A 13,980-nucleotide genomic window follows, 5' to 3' on the forward strand; every position below is an offset into this window, starting at 1 on the left:
ATTATAAAATATTTCAATGTGTATTTGACATTTTAATGTTCACCAAGAATGTCAGAATTAAATATATTAAAAATATTACATATACATAATATATATCATAAAAATTCCCTACATATATCATAAAAATTTAACAACAATTATTGAATATTCCAAATTAGTATTAAGATTTATTTTTTTGCCACCTTTATTGTTAGTATTCTGTAAACGTTCCGAATTCGGAGTAAAAATACAAGTGTCAAAAAAATAAAAATGTCAAATTCGGAGTAAAAATACTCTAAATAAATTAACAACGGCCTCAAAATAAGATGTTGATTACGATTATGTATAATCAAAACACCATTTTTAGCAAATACAAAATATTGAAGATAAAATTGCCTTTTTGAATAGAGCAAAAGAGTTCTTGTGTTGTTTTCGTATTTTTGTTCTATAGAAAACTGAACTATAAAATAGACATTTTTATAGACATAGGCAGGCACCTATTTCATTTAAGCGTAGAAATTCAACCAAATATGGTAATGGTGCCCCATAAAATTAATTTTTTTGTTTTTTGCAGTTACCTGTCATTATTTTCCATTTTCCTTACATTTCAATATTCAACTTTAATTCCGATTCCTTTGGGTCAACATTTATAATGAAAAGAGGTTCTTTTTCAATATGGCTAGCTGGCCGGTCGGTTAATATCACAAATTTTTGAAAAACAATATTAAATAAAAAATTTATATACCTGTCATATCATACAGTTGAGTTCAATTATAAATTTTCATTTCTTTCATTTTTTTTTTTCATTTTCTTTATAATTTTATTGTTGTAGGTTTTGTTTTTTCTTTTGATATGTCAGCATAATTAGAATTTTCATTTTTAATTTTAAAACTATAAGTAAAACCACTGTTAGTATATTTTAAAAAAATACATTGTTGTTGACAGAAGCTAAAAGTACATATAAAAGTAAAATAAGAAAATAATAATTACATATACTTCAATCAACATGGTTGCTTTCAGCGCTGCAACGATTACAGAAATCAACTTTTATAAGAATGACCGCAAAATAGATTGAATAATAGCTATTTAGAATTTTTACTTAAAAGAATAAATGAATGAATGTAACAAAGATTTGGAAGAAATAAATTAGTTCCAGTATTTCTTTGTAATTCAAAAATATGTCATTTTCTGTTTTGGATTCGGCATGATTTTAACCATTAACTACACACCAACAGGGAAAATATATAAAATTTTATGTAGTACTTTATTGATATACGAAGTTGAACTGGGCATCATAAAATTTTGAGGACTTAGTGGAAAAATCTGTTTAAAAATTCGCTAAAAACATCGCTTACTCTTATAATTTTTCCATAAAGCTAATCCAGAGGTTCTCAATTTTTTTTCAAGTATAATAAAATGCAAACATACTGCATAAGACTTAATGAAATTTTCAAAAATTCGTTCAAAATAGTCCTTAACTCATTAATGTATGCAGTTTTGCCAGAAAATGAATTTTAAAATTTTCTAATTTTTTTCGTGATTTTCCCAAATTCCGAAAAATTCGCTCAAAAGCTCCACCTGTTATGAATTTTAGCCAGAAAATGCATTTTAAAGCTTTTTTCAATTTTTTTTTTAATTTTCTTGTTAAGCAGAATTTTGGCGGTGAATTTTTTTTTGACACAATCGCCATCCCGAAATCGTATACTGTCGTACCTTGCAAAATGAAAAAAATAATTTCATATTGTCCTCTGGCACCGCAGAATACACCAGTGGAAGAGAAATAATAAAAACCACTTTGCCGAAGCAATTTCTTTCCGGAGAGTTTTGTTTCCAATTACTTATACATTTGTTTGCCTGTTTCGCCTTGATTTTGCAGAGTTTACAGCCTCGTATTCTTACATCATTTTTTATAAGATGTGAGAATATAACTTCGAGGAGACCAAATGTTCTTCTTTACAATTTAACAAATTTTCGAAAATTGTCACATGTATTTTGTCATTTCACTTGTTTAATCAATTCGAGCTAGAAATTCTATCTATGCTTTTATCAATTCAAAATTATTATCAGAATGAAAAATATGTCAAGGATGTCGCATAAAACAAATTAATCTTCTCTTTGAATTTAAAAAAAGAAAAAAATTAAAAAAAAAAGGCTTGCAATTTTTTCCCATTTTGATTTTTTGTCCCCAATTTGTTCCAATATTTAGAATAGTAGTACAATATTGATTTCAATTTATGAATAAATATTTTAAGACCCTTGCATGCATACTTGCATATAATTTATGCTAAAATAATATTTTTAATCTATTAAAAGGATTCGTTACAAAAAAAATGAGAATAATATTTCAAGGATATTTTTTTTTAATACAAATTGAAAATGTTCCAAAATACAAAAAAAAATTTTTTTTTCGGACAAATTGCAGAATTTTTTTTGCTTGAATTCGAAAATTTTATTTCAAAAGAAATGAAAGAATTTTAAAATTGAAGATTTATTTTTGCAATTTGAATTTTTTTTCAGTAAATTTAAAAATCAAATTTATGTAAAAAAGTTCAAAATAAATTTTTCATTAATTTTAATTTTTTTCTTTTGGTTTTTTTTGCTCTTGCATACAACGTTTAAGAAAAATATTATTTTTTTTTTACTGTTTGCTTTTTTTTTACTTTAATTATTAATAAACAAAGGATTCTTTTGAAATATCAAAAAAATATTTTTTCCTTTGAAATCAAGAGAACGTCATAACCGTTTTACATCATTACATTATTAACCATTCGTACATCATACAGCTATATACCAACATTCATACACAAATTAGTATGTTTTCGTTTTGTATGATTGCAATGCAATACCGATCTGATCTTTTTAAGAGCAAATGTTTGTTTTATTAAGTATTTTCCAAAAATTTTCTCTTTAATCTCGTAAAATAAAGCTTTTACAGCATTTAATCTGTGCAAAAGACTGTATGTTTTTCGTAAATTGAAAATTCCTTCATATAACTACTGAACAGGTGGATAACGTACCAAAGGAGCAAGTAAATTGGATTTGAAATAGTGACCAACTGTTTTCTAGGTAGATTTACCCGATATGAGGAGGTATGAAGAAATTTTCTTTCAAATCGTTCTTCACATTCAAGAGAATATTCAAGGGAAGTAAAAAATCGGAAAATAGAGAAAGTTTTTGAATGAAAAGGATGGTTTTGAATAAAATTTTCATCTTAAGTAGAAATCATTACTAACTTTTGTCTGGAATTCTATGGTGCCATAAGGTCACCTTAAGAACTTGCTATTAAAAATTTCAAACAATTTTATTGAATCAACATTCTAAAGAATTGAAAGAAATTCTAAATTTTCACGTAGTAAGAAATGTGGTTTCTTTTTGAGAGCGAATCACTTACTTGCTCTCAATAGCAAATCACTAACTTATAGTGATAATTATCGTAAAAATATAGTAGCAATTACCTTAAACACAAACCAATTCGCTTAAAATCTTAAATGAGCATAACAACCTAGCTTCCTTTCTGGTAAACAAGAAAATTTACTGGTTCGAGTCCAGTTTGATTGAAAAATTTTCTAAAATCACTAGTCTTAAGACTTGTTTATAAGTATTAGTTTCTGTTTTTGTTGAAATTTCTAAAAGATTAAAAGAACCGATTGCTATTTATACTTTTATTAATTTTTTATTTTTATCACTTTTTCATTTTTATTTTTTTTTTAAATTTGTTTATACACTCTGAAGCAATTTTATGCCACCCATGGAAATTTTCTTTTTTTTCCCCATTTATACGGTCGTATCCTTTTGAAGTATTTTTTTGAAGTCATTAGTTGTTAAAATATTATTTTTCACTTTTAAATAAGAAAATAAATAAAAAAAAAAATTTTAAGACTTCCAAAATTACTCATTACCTCTCCTTTATGTATACACAGAAATTTCATTTTATTGCAATATTTTAATAGTGTGGCCAAATTATTTTATTTTTTTAAATTATTTAGTAATAAAAACAAATAAGAGATGATAATTAAGTAATTATGCTTGCTATACTTAATTAATATAGTTATGTAACAGAAAAAATATTGAATAAACTGATTCAATTAGAAACCAAGAAACTAAGACAGAAATTTTAAGAGTAAATTACGCAATCTCGACAAAAAAAATTTTATACTTTTATGACATTTTTTTATTAAATAATTGAATAATATTGTTAATTTTGCATTATAAATGTTTTAAAGTATGCACTTAACAAACTAAAGCAACGTTTACATTTATCAGGTTTTGTTCTTGGGTATGAGGTACGAGGAAATTATCAATGATTTTCTCTGTACTAGTTACAGGTTATGTAGCATTTCGGGTCAATCGATTTGAAGCAGATATTATGAAACTTAAACTGGCGAAGTTATAGTTTGCACGTTCCACATTTTCTTTTGTATTTACTCTCTTATATTGCTCTCTCACACTTTCATATATTCTCTCTGTACCTTTATACTGTTTTATACTATCATACTCAGTGTTTTTGTTTTGTTATCGTACGTAACACAATTACGGAAAAATAGGGAGGACTGTGTGAGAACTATTACTTCATCGACGAATATATCAAAAAATATCAATCCGCGGGTCAACCATTTTATCGGAATCTTATACAAAATTAGATTATCTTAAACAAATTATATCACAAGAAAACAAAGTCTGATTATGAAATCTTGATGTCATATATTCCAATTAAGAAAGTCCAAAATATAAAAAGGCTATCAAAAGTTTAACAGAATAATAATACGAACATTAGGTACACCGGGCTAAAAGAAAACCGCTGATTTCATTTTAGTTATTCTATGGATGCTTCATGGCACAATGAAGTTTTAAACAAATCCGAATTGATCATCTACTTAGGTATTCATGATTTTTCTAAAATTTCAAGAAATATCACTTGCTATCGGACACCCAATCACTCAATATCCTTAAAATTTTCAACAACTACACTTGCTTTTGTTGACCAAAAATATTGCAGAAAAATTTTGAAAATTTGGTCACCCCATACAGTGGAATTTCTTACCTTGACCAAGAGAATAATGAAAACGAAGCAAAACAAATAGGAAAAATATTTTTGATTTTATTTTTTATTATGCACAAAAAAAAAATCCTTTTAGAATAATTCTCAAATTATACAAGTGAACTATAACCATACAAAAACCAAATTAAGTAAAGCAAGAAAAAAAAAATTTAAATATTTAAAAGCGAAAAATGATAGAATCCTTTTGAATAGCTCATTTCAGTTGCCTGATCCATTAAAGAAAAAAAACGAAAAATTCGCAAACTATTTTTCATAATTTTTTTTTCTTAAAAAATTTCTTTCAGTTCCCAATGCTTAATAAATATGGCTGTCAGTCATTAATGAGTTCACCTGCTCCATACCAAATGCATGGTATATAATGGAAGCGTAAACTTCAAAATCCTGAAAATTAACACTGAAAAAAAAATATTTTTTTTTTCTCTCTCTCTCTCTCTCTCTCTCACTCTTCATGTTTTTCTGCATTTTCTTTTCATTTGCTTTTAAAAAATTACTGCAGCTAATATCCTTTTTATAGTTGCTTTTCACGAATTAAATGAAGAAAACGTACATATTAAATATATGTATGTATGTATGTACATATGTAAGCGAAAGGATTTATAATCAAAGGAGGACAGTTGCTAAGCTTCATTATTTTCTGTTTTCGTTTTTTTTTTGTTATTTTCATAATTATTCACGGACTGATGAAAATTTAAAACAAAAAAAAAATTATTAATAAATTTTCCTCTTTTAAATTCAAAAAAAAAAATACTTTTTCAAATTGTCTTTGAACCTCTTGAAACGTTGTTGAAAATATATAAAATAACAGGACAAGAATTATACGTGCACAGTGAAACACCGTATAGAGCATAAATTAAAACAATAATTATGCATTAATTATTAAGTGATGAATACCAGGCGAGTGAAGTTTATTTACTGGAATTTTAATACTTGAACAAGATGGAATGCTCTTGGATGAATGAAGTAACAACATAAAAAATTTGTTCCCAACGCAGAAATTTATTAAAAACTTTTGGGAATTTTTAAAATGCCTTTCATATCATTAACAGCCTAATTGTATGCAACATTCATGAAAATTATTAATTATGAAAAATTTTTTCTTTCACAAGGAGATGGATATTTGGAAGAAAAGAGAAACAACATGTTGCTGATTGCTGAATCTCACACCCTTAAACTGCGTATAAAATTCAAATTTAAAACTTATTCGATTGCACTTAAAATGAGGCCGATTCAAATTTTTTAAAGGAAGAGAAATCGAATGATACAATAGGACATGCCTCCAAAGACTACTGGAGTCATTCGAGACTTATTGCAGCTTCCCCACGCTCCCACTCATAATATCCTTGTTCATAGTATAAAACTGTTGATATAGCTATTGAATTAGACAGCATAGTTCCCGAATGCTTAAGAAACCTTGTTCAAAATAATTGTGACTTTGGACCACCAGTTCCGGGCAGTTGCAAATAATGTAAACGGCGGTTTTATCACTGTTCCCACAGAATTTTATAGAAAGAATGTCTCAAAAATTGCTGAAAATTTTTCAGTTTGATTTTACATTGGCATGTTATTCTTGATCAGTACTGTAATCAAACAAAATAAGTGTTTTTTTTGTCTAAAAATACAAAAAAATGGTTTTGTATTCAACTTTTTAATAAATGATAATTAAAGCTAAGCTGTTTTTTATTATTATTACTTTTTTTTTGTTTTTCATTTCTAATATTAAAATATTAAGTTTTATATTTTTTTCTTTTAGATTTTTAATATTAACATTTACTAAAAATAATCAGCTTGAACGATTTAAAATAAATCCGTTTTTAAATAAAGTTAAAGTATTTTATACTGCGGATTAAAAGAAGGCGCCTTAATATATGCAATATTTAAAACTAAAGCAATATCAACTTAACGAGTGTTTGATGTCGGATTAGAACAAGGTTAGTAAATGCTCTCTCATATAGCATGCGTAGAATTCTCACATTCTAAATTTTTAGGAAAAATTCAAGGAATTGAAGAAGTTGTCAATATTGAAAATGGAAGCCCTCTTTAAACGGTATTAAGCATAATGAAATCTCGTGGGTTGAAAACTTATGATACAAAGTTTCCACCAGATACGATGGAATTTAATTTATTATTAAAAATTCTTCTGTTTCTCCGATAATTCTAGTAAGAGAGTCGATTCAATACTCAGATTACGAGCAAAATATTCATAAAGAGAACAAAATTTTGGTGTAAACTTCAATTTAGTCTATACAGTTATACTATAGAGTCAATCATATTGTAATATTTCCACTGACATACGATTGACATTTCGATGACATTTAATATTATTACGAAAACATTGTGTTTCCTTATACTTATTACCTTTACTATAATTATTTTTCTTAATCCCATTTAATGGTGGTTTTAAAAAGGATTTTGTGAAAGAAATCATATGAATGCAATTTTTTTTTTTAACAGAATTATACTGTTATTTATAGTTTTTATTAAATACATGTACTTACATACATACATACTTAAATAAATGTAGGTGTTTAATATTCAAAATAAAAACAAAATTAGCAACAAAATAAACGGATTATAGTTGGAAATTCAACTGAAATTAATGCGAAAGTAAAGGTAAAATTCATGATGGATAAGCGTTTTTTTAGAATTTCAAATTTTTTTTTTTAAACACATTCAAAAGTTAATTTATTTAGGTCGAAAACGTGTTATTTTAATTTCATTTTAATTAAAATTTTATGTTTGAATACACACCTACCTACCTATATCTAATAAAGCCGCGTATAAGGCACAGGCTATGTATGTAAGGTAAATAAACTAAAAGAAAACGTTAAAGTTAATTTTTGTTTTTTTTTTTATTTGAATTCTTTACTAAAAGTAAGCAATTTTAAAAATAAATTAAAATGCAATATAAAAATAAAGAACATGAATTTTTGACATGTTGTATATGCTTGTATATTGTGAGTCATTTGAAAAAAAATAATTTATCTATTGAGAATTGCCAGACAGTAAATAAAATGTTTATTGTTTTTTTTCTTAATAAAAGTATGAAGGTTATATTGGCAATTAAAATCACATTTAAATATAATTCTAACATAGATATATAAGTTTGTACCATTTAGTAATATATAAGAATTTTAGAAGAACAAGCAAAATATGAAAAAACAGATTTATATTTTTGAAAATTTCTTAATTAGTATGGATGTTTTGTTAACGCTTGTTAAATAGATCATTAAGTTTTAAAATTCATAAAGTTTTTTTAAACTTTTATACCATGAAATGTTCATGAAATTCATATTTTATAGAAAAAAAATCATATTTAAAGGGGAAGTCTTGAATATTTTCTAGAGAAATTTTAAAATTGCTGGTATAGGTAGTTTTTTGTTCATAATTTCGAAACAAAATGAGGTACAATCATAAAATTTTGACAGGCAATATATGACACTGGTAACAACATAAATTTAAAGTAATTTTAAAAAAAAAATTAAATTTTGCTTAACAAAATTAAGTTTGCCATTACGTTTAAATTTTTTTCAATTTTTTTTTTTTTTTGTTTTTTTGCTCATAACTTCGAAACTAATTCAGATAACTATACAAAATTTTGACAGAATACAGATATAAGTGTAGAGAATTCGAATTTGTAATAAACTGAAAAACAGTAAAATTGGACTTAGACGATTTTTATTCTCAGGTAGTAGTTTCTATTAAATATGCTCCTATCTCTACATATTTGAGCAAAATATTTTTATATTTATGAAACTTACATGCAAAATGTAAACAGCGACATCTACTGCAAAATTGCAAAACAACACTATCATGTATGTTATACAGTATGTTATTTGCCAGAAGAATACGAAGAAGTAGCATTTACAACAAATTTTTTGCCAAAATTAATTTTTTGTCCTTTCTCCTTAAACTTCTTACATTTTGCAATTAATTACTAATGAGTTTAAAATACCATTCAATTTTGTTATTATGTAGAGTTGCGAAAAATTCTTTTAGCTTTTAATTATACACAGGGAAAAATTTCATTACAAAATATTATTTGAGCATAAATTCTACATATACTCGTATGTATGTATGTACTCATATAATAAAATTTTTTCATATTTTTATTAAGAATATTTTTGGAAAAAAAGTTTAAAAAACACATTAATAATGGAAATTTAAAAGTACACAAAATATAAATTATATGTATATGGTAATTAAATAACATTCACTGCCATCTTGATTCTGAAAACTCAGAATCAAAAATTAGAAAGTAAAAATTTATGTATTCACGGAATTTTAAGAATTTCATTCGAGAATTTTACTGCTATAAAAGTTATTTTATTTCCAAAAATTTTTATTTATTTTTAATATCGTATATGTATATGAGTTTTAATATTTCTTGTATAATTCATAAAAGTTTATTAAATTGTATGATATATGTATTTGCATGATATAAGAATGTATGATTAATTATACGCATAAATATTCGTACAAAAATTATGTTTGAATGCATGCGATTCTGATAGATTTGCGATATATGTATGTAAATTTTTAGTGTTGAATACAAAGAAATTTAATTTTATTTACATATTTCGGACATTTTTAGTAGACAAACAAAATAAAAGTAGATAGACAAAATAAACTTACTCTAATGTTGAAATGAAAGTTATTATTGTAAGCGAATTAGGGTTGAAAATTTCCTCCTATATCATGCACATAGACAATTCAATCAAAATCAGTAATGTTGTGTGATTTATATTATATATTCCTCACCAATAAACAGTTATACAGAAAAAGTTCATGATTCTAAATTGAAAAATTCCAAGAATGTATAGAAATTATTTCTATTTTGATTTAAAATTCATTTACATTGTTGAGCAATGGTTGTAATGTTATTGAATTCTCGAAATTTATATTCATTATTAAATTATTGATCAACTATGTATTAAAATTTTAGAGATTGAAATTATTGGCATGAAATCATTTTAAGTATGATCATTTAAGGCTGAAAACCAATTGCAAAATGTGCAAAACATGAAATAAGATATTGATGTCTCATCAATATTGTACGACATCTGTGGGTCAGTAGAATCAATGAGGATACTTAAGCCAAAGAATACTGCCTTGACACAAACAAAAACTAATTAAGAACATATTAAATTTTTTCAGTAAATTTTTAATTTATTCTCTTCGGACCTGAACATTTCATCCGACAATAAGCAAATCTTTTGTAGAATCAATAAATTTCATAGTTTATTTTATTGTTTCTTTTTTTTAATTTTCTTACAAACAAAAACTTATTAAATTATTTTTTATGTCGTTTATTTGTTGGTAAGAGCAGTCAAATATTTTATTGGAAGAGCAAAGCTTAATTCCATCTGTACAAGTTCATACGTACGTGTGTATTCTGGCAGTTCTGGCAACTTAAATAAAATAGTTTTTATATGTAGACAAAATGTAAAATTTTCTTAATACTTTCATATATTATAAAGGATGTATAGAGTGCACATACAAGAACATGTTTAAAAAGGTATTAGTGCAATTTAAGAAACAAAAGACAAAATAAATTTTAAAAAACTTTGCCAAATACTTTTTTATAGTTCTAGATATCTAAAATTAAGGAAGCAGACAACAACATGTTAAGTTTATGCGTTCAAAATTAAAAAAACAAAAATTCTATTCTTGTGTATATAAGGTGAAAAACTTTAGACATATAAATATATTGGAATCTCTACAAAAAATATGAAAATTTAAAAAAAAAGTTAAAATCGGATCTATATGAACGGCTGCGCGACGCAACGAGGCAAAAAAACATTTATGACTGTAATTTAAAATTGGAAAACTATTATTGAAAATTTGGCATTCTTTCTCTCCTACTCAAGTAGAAAATATTAAAATTCTCTAGCTCTACAGCATATAAGAAGAATGAGAAGAATGCTGTATAGTTCAAAAACGACAAAAGAAAGAAAAAACAACACAAAATTCTTGTAAATTATTAGTTTGTTATTTATGAGAGAATTTTTTTTTTCGCATCCTTTTACTAGGAAGAAAATACAAAACAAATATGAGAAACAAAAGATGAAGAGGAGACGAAAAAAAATGGTGATTTTGTAATCTTGGCATTTTTCAGTACCAAAGTTTTGTAATAATTTTTCCAAGTATAGGAAAGAAGAATTATTTAGGATTTAAGAAATTCATTAAAAAAGAGAGAGAAAGATGAAGTTCATAGACTCCTTAATTTTTATTTTTTCTTTGTGTAAATAGATCTTTGACACCATTAAACACTAAAGTTTAAGTTAACAATGTTTAGTAATTATTTTTCTCTGAAATTGAGTTCAAATTTCCAAAAATCCAGTAAGGAAAGTAATCCAGTAAGATTCGAAAATAAAGTATTGCAGGGTTAATTCTGTTTGCTTATTAAATTAAGGAGGAAATATGATGATTTCTGAGAGAAAATATTCCGGAATAAAGCCTTTATGAACTCTCTTCCAGGAGGTTGAGAATGTTATGTAGTGGTTAATATAACATAACTATCAACCAAGTAGTCACCGTGTTTATTATACTTTTCACCATGATATGATAATATAATAGTGTTGCCGATTATGACCACAATTTCTGAATCTCTACAAAAAATACAATCACTTATAATCAAAATCATTTAACAATTGAATGCGAAATAAATAATTAATTTGGACAAGATATTCAATAAACTTACATGGAATCCAATATTGTATATGTATTTATATACGTATATATATATATTATAATAAAATTTAAAATATGTAAATTAAAATCTAATTAAATCATTTTGCATACTTATTGATTAAAATTGAATCGGAAAATAACAATGATGTTAATTAAGTAAATTTTTTTTAACAATGTTGGAGAGACCAAAACAATCAAAAAAATAAGTGCTAATTAAAAACAAAAATAATGCCCTCATGTATACAAAATATGAATAATTATGTATATATACACAATATATATGCGGCTACTTATGTACACACATTTAAACTCTTACTACTGTTTTCCTTTTATTATGTAAATTTTAAATCAAAAATTAAGTAAATCATTAAAACCACTGATAAAAAACATTTATCGAATTTATTCCAAAAAAAAAAAATTTTATTTTCATTTTCAATTTTTATTTGTGGTTTATTCATTTATACATGGCGGGATATGTCATAAACACAGTTGAAATTTTTATAAGTTTAATAAATTTATAATTACAACGTGTTTCATTTTATTTACACACACGTACTTAATTTCGAAACAAAAGTAATAGACCAATATTATAGAGAAATGTTTCATTCCAAATATTTACTCTTTAAGTGTAAAAACGTCAGCGGAGTTTTTACTCTTTAAGTGTTAACACAGAACAACAGTCAACTCGGATAATCAACTGTTCAATGTTTTAAATTTCACCGTTCGTGAAAATGCTATATGAATTTTGAGATCCCACCGCGGAAAATTCTTACTTTGTTCGGTTTTCACTTATTTTTCCCTTCTTGTGTTTTCACCTTAATTGTGAGTTGAATGAAAAATTTAAATTAAATGTTTACTAAAAACTAGAGAAAAATTAATAAATTATTGAAGAAACTGTGATTTACAAGAGATCATTAAATACTTATACTCATACACTAAAACAATACAACACCTTACTTACAAGTTCATGTTTCCCCTCAACATTAGATTAGGTGAAATTTTATTGGTAGATAATCACTCCAGAGTATAAATTTTAGCTCAAGAGTGAAGAACAAAAATTATTAAGATGAGTGAATGTCAAATATAAATAATGTGCATATATAAATAACAGCGACATTTTATAATTTGCCTCACAGTGAACAAAAATTTTGACAGAATGGCGCAGTATGAAAGTGTTCATCGAGCAATAATCATGAAAAGTAAAATTTTTCAATTTAAAGTGTCAAATAATTATTAAAAATAATTTCAAATACTCTTTATTACTTATAATCCTACATAAATACGGATTCAATAAATTTCATAACAACAAAAATTTCTAAAACATGAACGCTACAAATCTGTGGTTTTCTATACGCAAAATTGAATTTAAAATAATATTTTTCACAGCCATAATTAATAATTTTTGGAAAATTAAATTATATTGCGCGGAACACACAAAATCATTTGGTGATTTTTATAATGAAATTAATGAAATCATTAAGATGAATAATTGAATACCAAAAATTTTTATTTAACATGCACTTGAAAAAAAATTTTTTTGCCATGAGGCTGAAAAACATGGACCAGAGAAAGCAAATTGAAACAACATAAAATATAAATAAAACCAAAAAGTTTCAATATTTTTTTTTACATTAAACAATTAAATCCTTTTGAATCCCTTAAGGATATAATTGTCAGGAATTAAAAATAATAATAATATTGTTAAAGATTACCAAAGAATTAATAATAAATTATAATTTTTAAATAATAATAATATGGAAATGAGATAAAAGAAATTTTCTGTTTTTTAATTGAAATTTTAAATACTTTTAAAGAGAAAAAAATTATTTGGAAATTTGATAATGTGTGCGATTGGATTTATTTGGATATAGGCACGAGCCAAACGTACGAGAATAGGAAATTTTTGAAATTTTATTAAGTAAATTAATTGGTAAGTTTAATAAATTTTGATTTAATTAATTTGTACACATAAATTTACTTCACATCATTATATTACAACTATTTTAGGGACTGGAAATAACTGAAATCCAAACGGTACCAACACGGAATATTGAAAATTTTAATTATGCCGATATATAATCACCAAATTTGAAATTAAATAAAGAGCTCCTGTGCTTTTTCTAATATACAATTTCAAAAAATGATGTGAATAAGAACAAGATATTCACTGTAACTTCGAACAGACAGAGGGCCACCGTCTTCGTTTGAATTTAGAGTTGGAGTGACTACTCTAAGAAAAACATTGGACACCC

Source organism: Condylostylus longicornis, unplaced genomic scaffold (assembly GCF_029603195.1).
Source record: "Condylostylus longicornis isolate FDR11 unplaced genomic scaffold, ASM2960319v2 ptg000005l, whole genome shotgun sequence".
Lineage (NCBI taxonomy): Eukaryota > Metazoa > Arthropoda > Insecta > Diptera > Dolichopodidae > Condylostylus > Condylostylus longicornis.